Source organism: Watersipora subatra, chromosome 4, assembly GCF_963576615.1.
Source record: "Watersipora subatra chromosome 4, tzWatSuba1.1, whole genome shotgun sequence".
Classification (NCBI taxonomy): Eukaryota; Metazoa; Bryozoa; class Gymnolaemata; order Cheilostomatida; family Watersiporidae; genus Watersipora; species Watersipora subatra.
Window position 1 is genome coordinate 46,841,138 of NC_088711.1, and position 12,776 is coordinate 46,853,913.

The 12,776-nt window shown below is 34.6% G+C and overlaps 1 protein-coding gene across 1 annotated transcript in view; it reads right to left on the reverse strand.

Annotated features, from left to right (window-relative positions):
• Positions 1-12,776, reverse strand: part of LOC137394298 (uncharacterized) — a 290,856-nt gene that overhangs the window by 90,144 nt on the left and 187,936 nt on the right. The window lies entirely within an intron of this gene.

Consider the following 12,776-nt stretch of genomic DNA (forward strand, 5'->3'; position numbering starts at 1 on the left):
AGTATTTATTTGCATTTTGTGCATGCACGGATTTTGAGCAGTTTTTTTATTAATTCTTTACCTCTTCTTTCGTCACTGTGATTTTCCACACGTGTGATTCCTTGCTTTTGATAAATTTCTACTCAGCCAATTAACACAGAGGGTTATTAGTTGGCAGCCGAAACGCCCACAGTCGAGGTATGCTTGTCAGTCCGACCATGGGCGTTCCGGCTGCCAATTAATAAATTGTTTGATGATAAAATTGTTCTACTATATGGCCATGTATGACATGAGTCATGCAATTGGAAACATTTTAAAAAATTTATGTTTTTAGACTTAGAATTTTATTATCGGTTTAACATTATAATATTGCCAGGATATTCCCACTATTTTGGTATTCAGCAGTTCTTGAAATGGATGGATATTCTTCTAGACACGGGCACCCGATAGTTACTCCCTCTCCTGCCAGGGATAACTGTCGGATGCCCGTGGTTATAGCATAATAATGGTCTAGTAACTAACAAAGCAAGCCTACTACGTAGCTAGGCACTCAGGATCCACTCCCTTGGTCCAAGCAGCTGTCGGACAGCAGTTGTTGGTACCACAGTCAACTAAGCACAACAACTAGTAGTAATTAAGGCTCCCAAATTAATAGTTGCGCTTGGGTGTCAGTGGCTGGCTGTTACCTTCGTCGCATCGTAAGGGCCGTAGGCCTGTTGTTATGTTATCACATCAGTTTTGTTCTCGGGTTGTTAGGCCTACGTTTTAGTGTTTAACTTTTCCTCGATATGGAGCTTATACTCTTATCTCAGGAGTTTAGCACTTATTTGGTTCTGTTTTAGTGTTTAAATCCTTCTCTATATAGCGCTTATATTCATCAGGATCTTAGCCCACATTTGGTACTTTTCTGGTTGGCAGAGTCCTTGGTGTATGTGGAGTTTATGTTTTTTTTAGGATTTTAGCACTTATTTGGTTTTGTTTTATTGTTTAAATCCTTTTTTATGTGGCGCTTATACTCATAAGGATCTTAGCATATATTTGGTACTTTTCTGGTTGGTGAGTCCTTGGCTATGTGCAGTTTATATTTCTCAGGAGTTTAGCACTTGTTTGGTTCGGTTTTATTGTTTAAATCCTTTTTTATGTGGCGCTTATACTCATAAGGATCTTAGCATATATTTGGTACTTTTCTGGTTGATGAGTCCTTGGCTATGTGCAGTTTATATCGGTCAGAATTTTAGGACTTATTTGGTTCGGTTTTAGTGTTTAAATCCTTCTCTATATAGCGATTGTACTCATCAGGATCTTGGGACATATTTGGTACTTTTTTGGTTGTAAAGTCCTTGGCTATGTGCAGTTTATATTTCTCAGGAGTTTGGCACTTGTTTGGTTCTGCTTTGTTGTTTAAATCCTCTATATATGGAGATTATACTCATCACAATCTTGGCATATGTTTGGTACTTTTCTGGTTGGTGAGTCCTTGGCTATGTGCTGTTTATATAAAACATCTAAAATCTATCCAGTGCTGGATTTGTGTTTATCGTTAACCATGGCAAACCTTTTTGACAGAAATATGGCTACCGGAAATAGGTACCGCAAGAGATTGGCTGTCTCTTCTGCATCTATTGACACCCAGGTATGTTAACAGTAGTTTATATTGACCTCACTATTAGTCTTCTTTTTTTATTACAAATAAGTATGAATATAACTGGACGTATTGCTAGTTTGTGATGTATATTTATACTCACGAGGTTATTATATTAAAAGACTAATATTTTGGCCAACACCCTGCTGGTCAAAATATAGGTCTTTTGATATAAAATTTTTCACAGTAGCAGATTCGAATAAATGGAAATCTTACAATTATATATTTTTTTTCATGGTAGAAGAAGCAGTCAAAAAAAGAAAAATGGACATTGAAAGCTGTTTTAGAGTGGGTACGTATGGAAATGCAATTATCTTGACCTTTCTAGGACTATGTTTCTCACAGGCCGGAACATGCCCAGTTGGGAGCATAAACCAGGATGCTATATAGACTTGTTTACACCATTCCGGGTTGGTCTCTGGAATATTTGCCCCAATATTGGATTCTGCCCAAAAAAGTGAAGATAGTTTTCGGAGGCTACGGTATGTGCAGTGGAAACAGGATAGTAGCGGTCTAACATTTGTTCTTTACATCGTTAAAGTGAAAAAAATGAAGTTAATAAAGCGATTAGTGTAAGTTTTTTGTAACTATGTGGTTGTCCAATGACGGTTTTCACTGGGGAGCACACCACTTGCAGCAACGGTCTCCTAGAAAATGGTTCATATTCATTGAGAACTGCACAGGTAATAATAATAATAATTGAAAAGTTCATTTTGTGCACCATCAATCATTAATCATATTACAAAAATATGGCAAGCCACATAACGGCTTTTTGCTGTATAAAAAACGAAAAAACGTTTGAAAAGTTTTAAAACGATTCGATCTGATTCGATAAAGAGAAAATTTTATTGATTCGACTCAAAAACCAATTCGATTTTATAACAAAGATTGTATTATGTATGTCATACGTGGTAGTTTGTTATAGATAACGTAAAAAATATAGCCCTTTTTTCAATAACTATGCAAAAACAGTTGTGTTACTGAGGTTTGTTAAGTTGATTCGACTCTCTATTTCTAGTGGACAAATATCGAATTGAATCGTATCGAATCAGATCGGTTTGTCAAAAAATCGTTGCAGGCCTAGCCCCTGTAGGCTACGCCATTACAATTTCAACGACAACTATGTATGATAAATTTGCTGTACAATTTAGTAACAGGTAATCTTTTTCATATGCATGTAAATGTTATTGTAACTGTTCATTTCTCCTCTGTAGAGAGTTGAAAAGTAAAATACATTTCTTGATCTTATTGCTAAATAGCAATAAGGCAAGCCAAGTTCCTCCCTAGCACCTGAAACTATAATATTATAGTTTCAGGTGCTAGGGAGGAACTTGGCTTGTCTAGCTGTTGTCAGAATAGGCGGCTAAATTAGGATGTCTGGTAAGAGTTTATCTATGCCAAAGATTATTCGAGGCTATTTTGAGAAACAGTCTTGGTACTTCAAGCATTTTTGTTGCTTTATATCTGCCTAACCACTTAGAAAGAATACTGACAAAAATAAAACATTGAAGCTAACTGGTTAGGCAGATACAAAGCAACAAAAATGCTTTTATTTTTATTTCATAAAACGTTCGTCTCAGTGATCACAGGACCCGCCAGAGCAAAGAGCTTGAAACTACTAGCATTGCACACATAGGGGCTACACGCGGCAGCATTGACAGCAAAAACTGTATCCTTTTAATCATCTTCATCTGAAGAACCATTGAAGTTGCGAGCACCGTATTTTATGAAACAATAGGATATTTTTAATTCTCTACAGTTTGTTGTGGCCTATGCTGTGCCATCGAGAGTTTTTTTTTCAAAATAGGGTTCCAAGGTCAAGGATCTAACTCCAAACTTAGCATTTTGGCATGATTGGTTTTTTTATATAATAAAACTGCAAACTGTGTCAAGACCTGACTTTTAGTCCACTTGTTGAGTAATAATAACCTAAGTCTGCCATGCTTGCTTGCTATTAGCAGCTTAAAAAATATAGTTTGTATGAAACATCATTTGGACAAAATATCAAACCATTTTAAACTCATTGATTAATCATTGATTTATTTACAAATCAAATCAAGCCGATGGTTTTTTACATCCAAATCAACTCGCCAAATCAATCAAATCGTGATTTGATTTGAAAATAATCCAATTAAATTTATTTTGGGCCAATTCTGGCAATTGGTAATGGGTTTTAGCCAGGATCTGGCTCCAGAGAGCCAGACCCTGGCTAAATGGTTTGCCACTGAAGTTAAAAGTTTGGAGTTCGATCCTTGGTGTTGCCATATTTTCTTTCTCATCGCTCTCAATTTTGTTGCGAAGGAATGTCGTTTTAAGTTTTGCATGATTTTCATGTCAATTAAATTTTTCTTTATCAGCAATCATTTTATTTTTTTCTAGGAATTAATCCGGAAGCCAACTATATCTAGTTTACATTGTGTTTGGCCAATTACGAATTCTTCAAAATACCACTCTAATATTTGTATAAGCTATTTTTTTGTACTGTTTTACAGGCAGTGAGGAGTTTCTCAAGCAAAGTGATATGCTGATGCAGGTTCTGTCAAAACTTGCATCAGCTGTTTCAACCTGTGGTGATGATGGAGCGGGCAGAGCCGAGCAGCATCCACACATATATTCTGATCACGAGGTTGATGTTTTATCCCTAGACACAAAGAGGCCTCTGGTCAGCCAGGCAGTAAATCCAAGTACGGCCACATTGTTATATTTTACAATCCATTATGTCTGCTTTCTATATATTGAATATAATGATTATTTTATTTTCTAATTATTTTATAACAATAGATACATTACGATCAATACATAGACATATATAATTATGCAAAGTGATCAATTTGTAAAGCTCCGGCCTTTCATTAAGATGGTAGTAATTTTTTTCTGTTTACTTTACAGAGAAAGCTAAGAGCATCTCGGGAATGGAGGAGTATCGGCCATCTTGGTGGCCTGCTATCAGTCCGTTTGTTCAACCTAAAGAGAAGATAGGTAAACAAATTCTATTACCTGAAATAATGTTTTTAGCTAAAAAGCTACTAGCCTTTTAAGATTTTTTGAGAACATATTGTGTTTAAAACAAATACTTTTCTTATTTCTTAGCTTCCAATGGTAATATTGTCAACAAATAATGTATTTGAATTGACATGTTTCTAGATGGTAAATATGTGCATAATGCAGAAACTGGCTATGGTAATCAAAGATTACTCCACTTACAGAAAGGTTGGTATCAAATAGATAACAAGTTTAATTAGAAGCATATTTCTTTTTTGTATTTATACATGTATATATACTCTATGCTAATATTTTGACTAGTGAGTGACTACTAGGCATCAAGAGAATCCAAATGATGATGACTAGTACAGTTAGAGTCACTAGTCGAAATATTAGTATATACTATAGCACTTTTGCAAAGGACTTCTATGTTCCATAACGATTTACAAAACCAGCGAGTTACAAGACTTTGATATATTTAGTCTAACTAAGGTGAAATCTGACAATTTACCTCCACATGACATTTGACATTGAAGGAAACAAGTTGTATATATATAAATATATATTTGATATATATACTAATAATATATTTTACTTTATACTAATAAAATATATTATTAGTATATAGCTTGCTCCAGTATTATTCATATTGTTGAGCACTCTAATGTTAGTAATACTAATCCATAGTTATTTATAGTTTATTTTATTTATCTAGATATAAGTAATTCCTAATAGACCTACATGTGATATATAATGTTGTAGTCTGAATACAGATACGCGCATTCAGGGGACAATTAATGGTGTTGTTTTGTCTGTCATATTTTATAGAAGTTAGAAACTCCTAAAGTTGTTTTGGATGAGCTAATTAAGGTTATTGCTGATACTGACCAGGAGGATCTAATGGTACGACAGTAGTATAATGAGAGCAGATCTACACACACTAGGCGGAGCTTAGGGAGCAGGAAGTGACATCACATCAGGATCTGTTTGATTGACAGTTGGGGGGCGGAGCTAGGCGGTGTTGAGTCATGGTGTGAGTCATGGCGAGCTGTGTGATTCGTGGTGCGAGTAATGGTGTGAGTTGGTTGGTGACGTCGCGGTGGTGGTGTCGGTGGCCGAGTGGTGAGTCGGGCCGCGAGACGATTCGCGGTTGTATTTGGGATTATCGGATTTCGTTGGCGTCCGGTAGAGGTCGCTCTTCCGTGCCGTTTCGGGGATTGACGGAGAGCTCGGTGGCGACGGGTTGACGGACGGTGGCGGATGGATTTTGAGATCGTCGGAGCTTGTATGTATTTTCTTTTTTCCGATCCCGAATGAGAATGATGTGTCTGCGAACGAATATTCATTTTGATTGTAAACTTCATAAATTCTGAAATTATCCATCGCCTCTAAGTCTTCATCAGGATTAAAACTTTTCAGAATTGACGGAGCATGCAATCTGAAGGAATTCAGAGAGAAATTAAAACAAAGATTATAAACTCTGTATATCAAGACAGTAATGAGTTAAGGAAATGATATTATGATTAAATTTTATATAGTTTATTTGATGATATATCATAGGGATTTAAACTTACTATCAATGGATATGTTATTGAATAAAAGTTTTGTATATAAAAATGCTAAAACATAATATAAAAAAGACTATTGAATTTCATTCAATCCCAATTTTCTTCTTCTTCTTTCATTGTCGAATGAGAATGAACTGTCTACAATCAAAACATACATTATTTTTAGTGAGATATAGTAAAAGTGAGACATACAATCAGATTAGATCATTCATTCAAACTAAAAATCAAATATAATGTAATACTTACTGAAGAAGAAGAAGATCCATCCTTTTTCTGAATGGAATCTTCCTGTTGAGATACGGGAGCCTGCAATTGCAATGATTACAGTCAGGATGGTTTACTATAACCTTGCTGAGATAGTAGACTCTACATTCACAATGGACTCCAACTTAAATTGTAAATTTCAATTGCATTAGTCATCGAATCATAGAATGATATGCAAGATGTAATGCAGACAGAATAGGATATGCAATCAGCTAGAGTAGGACATACAGACAATAAGAAAAACAAATATGTTACATCACATAGTCAGACTAGGACACACAGACAGAGGAGGATATTCAGTTAAAATAATCTGTTTTAATCTGAGTAGGGATATAACATACACTTTGCTAAGATATTGGAGTTTGCAATTGCAATGAATACAATCAGCCTAGAACACATAGTTACTACTCAGAAGAGAAGATTCATTGTATCATTCCTACATAACATCTAGATTGAATTTGTAGTACTTACTGTAAACCGTAATCTTTCGTTGAGATCTTGATAGAACTTTTCACGTAAGAGAAATCGACAAGCTTTTCGCTTCCGATCGCTTATTTCCATTCCATGAGAGCAGTAACCCCATCGCTTCACACATTTATCTACACATTGTAATCGTTCTTGAAATTTCCTTTTTCTGTTGTCTCTGGTACTCATTGTGAAGTTATGAACTGAATTGAAAAGGCATATTCGCTCGAAGGTTTTATAACAAGTAGAAGTGTTGTCGCGGTTCAATAATTTTGTGATCTAATGATATATATAAACAGTTTTCGCGAAATTCAATTTCGCGAAATTCACTTTCGCGAAATTCACTTTCGCGAAATTCAATTTCGCGAAAATTGACTATATAATATATATACCCTAGGACACTTATATTTCGCTAGTATTTAGTTTCGTGAGTAGCACACAGAGAAAAGTTTCGCTGCAACTTAATTTCGCTGCTCTGATGAGTGCGAAAATATAGTGGTGTGAAAATAAATGCAGTGGAAAAAACATTACATTCCTCACGTCCAGTTCACTAATAAGAAAAAAATTCAATTTGGGAATAGTTCGTATTTGTAAACCACAGGTTGAAATGTGTGGGTGAGATCGACAATTCAATTTGATCGCTTGCTGCCATTTGTTTCTTAGACTATCAATGACGTCTAGGTCCCTCCCGCCGTGACTTTCACACTCGAATCCCAAGAAGAAGAAAATAGATAGGCAACAACCAACTTCACAACCAAAACTGTATAACCCTTACGCCGTCATAAACGCATTTATGCGTTTTCTAGGGGCCACTGACATAAACGCAGTTTCTGACTTTCTCAGCAATTGTCTGGTAACCTGATTTTATTATTTGTTGACCACATAACCCACGGTCTTTAAGTGTTTTATGAAATCGACTGTGTTGTCCGAAGATTTCTCTATAAAATCAGCCAAAACAACGAAGCAGTTTTAAACTTTTGTTTGAGATTTTCTAATCTAAAAACGAACATTTTTCTGTGAGTTCATTAACTACCCCGCGCGAGTCATAAAACAGGTAATTAGTTGTTGATGACATAACAGACAATTTAGATTTTCGTGATTATACAGATAATTAAAGTAGAACTTGAAAAATACTGTATACATATCATGAAGCAATATCGGCAATTTCGGTAAAATGGCTGGCACTAGGCCGGTAACGAATTTGTACATGATTGGCAGTGAAAGAGATAATGTGGTTGGACCTGATGAGGGCTGATATTGTTTTTGGATAGTAATAAAATTCATCACTGCAATAATTATTCTTCAATTTTACGACTTCACCTACCAGACTTTCATCCTCATCAGTTACAAATTCGGTGACTAAACTGATATTGCTTTGCCATGCTGCTCAGTCGGTGTATTAGCTATAATGAGTTTACCAGAAATTTCCCATTTATTCTAACCACAGACGAAAGTTGCCTGCATTTCTAATAATACGATTTTATTGTGGATATCAACGAACAAAGCTATTTAACTTCGCGTTTTCGCTCGTTCGTTATGATAGTTTAGTTTCGCTCATTAAATTTTCGCGAGAGGATTACACCGCGAAAACGCGAAAGTTAGATGCCGCGAATACATAAGTGTCCTAGGGTAATGTGTAATTTTGCGAAATTCACTTTCGCGAAATTCAATTTCGCGAAAGTTGACTATATAATATATAATGTGTAATTTCGCGAAATTCAATTTCGCGAAAGTTGACTATATAATATATATATAATGTGTAATTTCGCGAAATTGAATTTCGCGAAAGTTGACTATATAATATATATAATGTGTAATTTTGCGAAATTCAATTTCGCGAAATTCACTTTCGCGAAATTCAATTTCGCGAAAATCTGTTTACTATTTTCGCTTCATTAATTCCTTTGGACACACCCATCATTCTTCAATTCACTATATAAGCGTTGCATAATCTGATGGAATATTCTGCCTCATTAACCATCTCTTGATGCCTACTTATATTTGAGAATTTGGGTCGATCGAGTGTTGATACCATAAGGCTTGTATGCTTCAGCTAGAATTCTGTTAGCCGGCTACTCGCGATTAAGTTCGTTGAGTGTCGCTGTTTTCAGGGGCTGTTGTGTGGACAAGCGCCTTGGCATTCGACCTGATTGTTTTCCTAGGTTTACCTATGGAATTCTCCTGTTTGGTTTGGCTTAACCATTCCATAACAGTCTCTCGACCAGTAAATAGATGAAGATGATGAACTAGTAAAGGGGCATACATGGATTAATATGTGGATTATTTTGAGGATAGCTCCAACTCAGTGTGAGTATATCAATATATAAAACTTATATCAAAAAGTAAATAATATTCGGTTGTATTTGTTACCAACTTTATTTCGATATAAAGTATATATGTATATTCAATTGTAAAATATAGAAAAAAAATTTATGTCAGATCTTCTAGTAATTTAACAATTTGGGAAGTTCCTTGAATATGTACATTGTCAACACCTTCATTTTCTTGGTTATTAAGACTTTTACTAATTTTTTTTCATTCCAATCATATCTATCTAGTATAGTTTTTCGAACTACATGATCTCGTGTATCTGTTTCAGAAATTTTTAGCATAACTGTTAGAAAATCTTCTATTGAACATCCTCTGCTCCAAAATATTGCAAAGAGGAGACAGTAATCTCCACATGTTGTTGAAAGAATTGTTTCCAATAAAACAACCTTTTTGCCAATCAGGTGTAACCAATAAAAAAAAAAAAATTTTTTTTTGTTTTTTTTGTTGAACATTTCCATCAATTCGCGGTAATATAAATACAGACAATCAGACGGTGTATCGACTCATCAATAGGGTTTCACTTTTTCTTTTAATTACAAATCCTACACATCAGCTAGGCCAATCAAATTTTGTTTCCAATGAAACAACCTTGTTGCCAATGACGTGCAACTAAATTTTTGGTTCAACAATTCCATTTCTAATTATTTTTTCAAAAACGGTAAAACCAGACTGTTATCGTCATGACAATAAGAAACACACCGAGTTTGTTCAACGCAAAGAAAAGCGTCAGGAATTTTGTGAGAGTAAGAGTTGCTAAACAATTTTACACCTATCTTGTGGAGAATTTTGTTCTGAATAAGCTACATTTAAAAGTAAAACGATATATGTTTTCATTTTTTGAGATATTGCTTAAATACTAACGGTATATCGGATTTTTTAGAAAATCCGTTTGAATTAACTTGGGCAGAATAATCGTTTGGTCAACAATTAACGTGGTAGCGAAAGAGTTAATATACAAGTGAGCAGTGATTATAAATGTATATATAATAATAAAATGTGAGTAAGATAAAAGCTACTGAAGATACAATAAACAAAGCTAGGATTGTGCTAGTCCATGTTGATATACAAGGGAGCAGTGATTATAAATATATATATATATATATATAATAAATCGTGAGTAAGATAAAAGCTACTGAAGATACAATAATCAAAGCAGGATTGTACTAGTCTATGTTGATGTACAAGTGGGCAATGATTATAAATGTAGGGGTAACGGGGGCACAGTGGACATAGGGGCACAGTGAACACCCCTCTTTTTTCAGAAATACAAACAGTTTAGTGTTTTCACACTAGTTATAGTTCATAGGAAATGATGGCAGGGGTTTACTTTTATTATTTGGTAATAGATAGCTAAAAGAGGAAAATCTCAGGTGAGTAAAATGTAATTTTTCATGGTAAAAGTAATGTATGACATGCAAGCTAAAAATGGTCCAATACATTACACTGTCATAGGTATGTATCTCTTAATGTAAACAAACATAGGCATAAATGTTCTCTTCTTTTTTCAATATTCAACATAAACAATGGATGGAAGCTGTGAAAAATTCAGCTCATTTTCTCTCACAAGGTATGGTTGGGGCACAGTGAACAATTTGAAGTGGGGCACAGTGAACATGGTCCACTATACCCCGCTTTATTCTCAATGCTCCTACACCAAAGCCAGGGTAATGAAAAATCAATTTTAAGCTAAAATACAAATAGGCTAACGTTGAAACGCTTTCCCCTCAAATCACCAGCCCTATTTGTACCAATAATAATCTCCTCAACCCACTAAGTTTAGTTGCTCAAACTTACTTTCCCTCATATTTGAGACAGGTTTTAAAAGGCATTTGTTTATATATATTATTTTTAAATAAAAACATCAAGATTGATACTGCTGTTGAAAAAAGAGAGAGATGGTGCATACATAAAAAAAATGACTGATGGCCATAAGAAAAATTGAACCCCGCTGCTGAAATTAGGACTGCCGTAAAGATGGTGTTTGAGGAAGGCCTGGCAGCGCACAGGGTCACTGAGAACCTGAAAATCTTGAGAATAATCATGGCTCGTTATGTAAATAAGGCAAAAGACAAAGGAATAAATAATGTTGAGTTCTTTTCCAAAAAGAAGCAAATAGAACCGTTTTCACAGTTCATCAAGAACTATTACTGAAAGAATACCGGCTCACAGCTTTAGGGCATCATCAAGGGCTGACAGAGAAACAACTAAGAAAGTTATTACGGGCCTATGCTAAACAAAACCATTGTAGCTATCCTCCCAGATGGGATGACAACGAATGTGCTGGGGAGGATTGAATAAGCGGGTACTTGAAAAGACACAGAGAGTGACATTTAGCTGAATACATTGATTTTTCTTGTCACACGCTTGCTTCTTATCCAGTAAATAATAAATAGAATTTCATATAACTGACAAAGATAAATAATCACATTAAAATCATTTTGACTTGATAACATTATGACGGAATATAAGTGATGTCCAGCGTGCCCCATGACATGGACCACTGTACCCCAGCCATGGAGCACAGTGGTCCAAAATTTTTATCTTGTGTAACACGCAATATTTTTTACAAGGATTGGCATAGAGCCAGACGACTTTCAGATATGTTAGAGAACATATTTCTTTTGCTTTCCTATCAATTTAAACTTAGTTGATCGACTATGAGCAGAGAAATCTTGAGTAAGGTCAAAAACGGCCCACTGTGCCCCCGTTACCCCTATATATAATAATAAAATGTGAGTAAGATAAAAGCTACTGAAGATACAATAAACAAAGCTAGGACTGTGCTAGTCCGTGTTAATATACAAGTGAGCAGTGATTATAAATATATATATAATAATAAAATGAGAGTAAGTAATGTGAGTATATATAATAATACATTTTATTATTATATATATTTATAATCACTGCTCACTTGTATATTAACATGGACTAGCACAGTCCTAGCTTTGTTTATTGTATCTTCAGTAGCTTTTATCTTACTCACATTTTATTATTATATATACATTTATAATCATTGCTCACTTGTACACCAACATAGACTAGTACAATCCTAGTTTTTTGTTTATTGTATCTTCAGTAGCTTTTATCTTACTCACATTTTATTATTATATATATTTATAATCACTGCTCCCTTGTATATCATCATGGACTAGTACAATCCTAGCTTTGTTTGTATCTTCAGTAGCTTTTATCTTACTCACATTTTATTATTATATATACATTTATAATCACTACTCACTTGTATATTAACACGGCCTAGCACAATCCTAGCTTTGTTTATTGTATCTTCAGTAGCTTTTTATCTTACTCACGTTTTATTATTATATATTCATTTATATTCGCTGCTCACTTGTATATTAACATAGACTAGCTCAATCCTAGCTTTGTTTATTGTATCTTCAGTAACTTTTATCTTACTCACATTTTAATATTATATATACATTTATAATCACTGCTCACTTGTATATTAACACGGCCTAGCACAATCCTAGCTCTGTTTATTGTATCTTCAGTAACTTTTATCTTACTCACATTTTATTATTATA